This window comes from Astatotilapia calliptera, chromosome 22, assembly GCF_900246225.1.
Source record: "Astatotilapia calliptera chromosome 22, fAstCal1.2, whole genome shotgun sequence".
In the NCBI taxonomy this organism is placed as follows: Eukaryota; Metazoa; Chordata; class Actinopteri; order Cichliformes; family Cichlidae; genus Astatotilapia; species Astatotilapia calliptera.
This window is the reverse complement of record NC_039322.1, coordinates 16,148,956-16,153,549: the sequence shown is the minus strand read 5'-3', so window position 1 is coordinate 16,153,549 and position 4,594 is coordinate 16,148,956. Positions and strand designations below refer to the sequence as shown.

Here is a 4,594-nt window from a genome sequence, read left to right as displayed (position 1 = left end):
CTATAATTCACATATGCTCACTAAAACTGGACGATTAACAACTGGAAATATTCACCTGATCGATGAGTCTTGAGCTGTACTCCAACATTCAGACAATAGGGTCACAATTTGGTGCAGAACAACCTTCAAGTATGGATCCATCCTGGTAGACAATGCTGACAATGTAACCAAAAGGCCCCCACAGTCATTAGAGCCCAATCCAACAGAGCACCTTTGTGATGAGGGCGAGCAGTAGATTCATACCATCTGTGGCAACTGTATCATACTGTGTGCCATTAAGAATTAAAGCAGTTGTGAAAGGAAAAGGGCGTCCAACCCAGAACTAACAAGGTGTTCCTAATGAAGTGTTGCTTGGGAATTAAAGTGGTCAGCAATATGAAACGTTTTCATCATTTTAGGTTTCAAACCAATTCCCAAATACTTGCACAAAAAATAGTTGGATAAGGAGATTTGGATTACATGAAACCCCAAAACCAATATAATCTGCATAATGCTTCAATAGAAGAGGATGTTGAGTCTTGAGGTATTTGTGTTTCAGGCTTCAGATGAACTCAGCAGAGCTGGATGTATTTGGTCCATGTGTCCTTGTTAATCAGGGACCAGGGGACAAATGAGGGTGGGAGGCCTTTTCTGATGATGGCTGCTCCCAGGGAAAAGTCACATCTGTGTCCTCTCCTGAGGTCAGCTTTTCCTCGCTGTGTGTGGCAGTGATCTAAAAACTGTGCTGACTGCTCACCAAACAAACATGAGAAATGCACTCAGAGGCTGTATTACAGGGAGAAGTGAGGGGGGTGCGTCCACACAGGCTGTGCGAGGAGACAGATTACATCTGGCTCGAGGGAGGAACTCATTAGATAGGATAACATCTTAAGACACCTTTTTCAAATCAGATATTTAACATTATTTTATACAGGAAAAAGGTAAAAACAAGCAGATGTTATTACAATTTTAATTATAAATGCTATAATTTTTTTTTTTTTTTTTTACTAATTCTTATTTAATTTGTTCATCTTTGGTTTTTTGCCTACTGTTGCTATGTTATGGTGGGTTATTGATAAGAATTACCAATAGACAGCAATATGTCATGTTTAGCACAACCTTTGCCCTCATTTGCTGCAGACACGGTTTAATTATTAAAAAAACGTTGGTACAATTTTATCATGGCACTGAGCAAGATCAATCAACGACAACAGAAACTCGCAAGGATGCAGAGGCAGGTTTAAACATTGCTAAAGCAAAGTGAGTGAAAAAACAAGTACACATACTGTGTTAAAATGTCTTACAGATGGATGTAAAAAAGTCAGCTTACGCGTTGAATTAAATATCACGATCTCATCCTCATACTGGGATTACACCATTAAAGGAGACTTCAGTAAATTTAGAAAATTTGCAAATTCCTGTGCGCAAGGCCACACTGACAAATACATGTATGAATGAATGCACACAAACACATTTCTTACACAGTCACAGCTAAAAGTTTTGGCAGTGACACAAATGTTTAATTTGATATGATTTGCCGCATCAGTTTTAATGTTTTTTCAGGGTGTTTTTAATGACACACATTTCATCCCTTGTACCTTCTCTTTGTCAAATCTTTGTCTCTGTGAGTGCCTGTTACACTAACTCCTGTGTTTTTTTCTGGTGGTCACTGATCTTTTGTGCTTTGAGGGCTTTTGGTATAGTCTTTATGTCTTGTTACCCTGATGTTTCCACTTGCCTTCTGTCTGTGTATGTAACCTCAGTTTGGCTGTGTTTAAACCCTAGAGCCTTCCCTCCTGATTTCTACTTTGTGTTTGTGGACATTGGTATTTTATATTCTGGATTTGCATTAGCAACAATAAAGGAAATATATGTTGTTGTTGTTGTTTTTTTTTATTGCTTTGTCAAGTCTGTCTGTCCTATCGTCCTGCATTTCATGACAACTCCTCACATGAACAGATCAGGTCAACCCATTTTTATATCTGTCTGCTCTTCCTGAAAATGATCTGGAAGATTAAGTTAACTGCAGATTGTCTGATGTTTCCTGATGTGAGCAGTTCACCTTCTTCGAAAACATGGGCCGTTTTCCTAGTCTTGCTAATCAAGAGCTTCAGTCGTAAGTGTATAAAAAAACTCACTGCTTGAACAGTTGCTATCCAACTGTGTACTGCCCTCTAGTGGCCTGATTCTTGTGTTACACACAGAGTGACATCCCAGTAGGGTTTCTCATGCTGTGTGTGGTGTTTTTCAGTCCCAACTCCATCCACTGAGGAAGATCATGTAACAACGTTAAAAGCTGAAGAGCTGTCAGACTTCTGCTAATGGATCTTGTTATCGGTCAATGCAAATGTATATCAAAACAAAGCAGACATAATTTATTGGTGGTTTTCATATTTTAATTGGCCATTTTAACCACATAAAACACTTAAGCAGACACACATTAGAGGAATAAATTAAATTGAACTGATTAAATTAAGATAAATCATTTACAGGCAATAAGAATATCTTCCTGCATAGAGTTACAGTGGTTTAAAGAGCAGCTGATCTAAAATAAAATGCTTAACTGTCATGGTTTTGGTTGCTTTGTGTAGTTCTATTCAGCTGTGAAGGTGCAGTAGATTCCCCAGTGATCACTAGTGTAGCGTCCACAGTCCAGCTTCTCCAGCCCCACCAAGGCCATGTGATCAGGGGCCAGACGTGGGACTCCACGTTTGATAGCCGGGCGGAGGTAGATTCTATCAAAGCGGAAGCGAGCAGGTGTAGAAATATTCTGATTGGTGTTAGTAGTGGTGTCCCACGTGTAGCGGCAGTGCTCCTGCTTGCCCAGTCGCTCCCACACATCACAGACAGTTGCAGGCAGGCCCACCTTGGGTACCTAAGACGGGTCCAGAGAAAAGAGTTACTGTGATTACTTGTTACAAGTTTACTGGCTGTATGTGAGTGGAAGGAGCAGCGTCTGACCTCCGCATCCCTCAGGTTTGTGTCTCCCCCAAACACAACGGTGACATCATCAGGTGCATGTTTAAACGTCCACTTCACCACATGCAGCTGATTCATACGCTCTTTAGAACATGCCTTAAAGCTCTCAAAGTGGGATGTCATTAGGCACAGCTTCTGGCCATCGACGATCACCTGATTTTTGCAAAGGAAAATGTTCCTGAGCGTCACGTTCAGCTGAGCTTATGCATCTAAAGAAAATATCAGAGATGATTTTGCACACACCTGAGCAACAAGCAGGTTCCTCATCATCTGAGTTGTACGATAAGGTACTATCTCACTCTCCACAAATGTGACTCGTGACTTTTTCAGCAACATCCCTGTGAAGTAACCTTCCTCAGCACCTGGTCAACACAAGTCAGGAGGAAGTTGGAGACTTTTAAAGGCAAAGACCTTCAAAGGAAATCCTTTGTCAGGTGATCATGGGCTAAATTGCACATAATAACTGAAAGCACACAATATCACAGTGAATACACTGCTGCTATGATAGTGGGCTTATAGTGGGATTTATTCCACTCATCTCCAGCTCCATGTGTTTGTTTTATATCTCTACTAGGACAGCTTTGAATGATTCATTACTCAAAACTGTCTGAAACAAGCTGTTATGGCTCCTCCCCCTTCAAGCAGCCTGACGTCTGACTTACTAGAGTTACTACTTCTAGACAAAAGACACGAAATTCAAGTGTTTATAGCCTGAGCGTTGACACCCAGGATTTACCTAGCTTCTCCAATTTCAAATTTATTCTTTGAAAATGCAGAATCATAGTAACAATACATACAGTATGTTGGATGTGAGAGAAAACAAGAAAGGGGAGTTCAGATATAATATTAACTCTCACATATATGCAGCCTTTAGCAACATTTCCCGTAAATGATGCCTAAAAGTGTAGCATGTGCTTACAAGTTTAAATATTTAACCAGGCCTCTGGCGCGCTCTGGACGTTTTTCCCCATTAATCCCGTCCACGTTCCAGGTGATTAGGGACAGTTTAAAATCCTCTTTTTCTGAGGGTTTCTGTGTGGCAGCAGGACTGTTGGCTGGACTGGCACCTGGAGTGTCGGCCGGAATGTAAGCAGGACTTCCATCAGGACTGTCATCAGCCAATTCCATCCTGCAAATTTTTCACACAGTCAGTCAGCTCAAACACAAAGAATCATAGGTGAACTTTACCATATGTAGGAGAACAGACAGCAGACTTACCAGTCATCTGGAGTAGTATCTTCACCACTGTGTGTTTCAGAGTCGCTCTCCATGTCAGCTTCAACAAACTAGTTCAAGGCTCTCTGAAAGAAAAGTGACAAGAAGGTTTTGCTTTCTATTCATTTACTATAACTGAAAAAGGGCTTGGCTGCAAATACACCCAGGCAGTTTCTCAGTATGTTTATTTGTGTACTTGTGTCCATGGTTGCAAACAAATATGGTTCATAGTATGTTGACAAGTTCTTGCTCCACCCATTCTATCAAGGTATGTGGCGGGGGCGTGGTCTTTGGCAAAGGAGGGGTGACGCAATGAGCTCGCGGGGCGGCGTGGAGGCGGGAAGGAGCAGGTGTGCAGAACTGTGTTAATGAGAGAAACCTTTCTTATGTCAAAGGAGCTTGCAAAGAAAAGCGTCTGGAC

At 41.4% G+C, this 4,594-nt stretch overlaps 1 pseudogene; it reads right to left on the bottom strand.

Annotated features, from left to right (window-relative positions):
• Positions 1-2,327: 2,327 nt before the first annotated feature.
• Positions 2,328-4,594, bottom strand: LOC113014131 (tyrosyl-DNA phosphodiesterase 2-like; annotated as a pseudogene).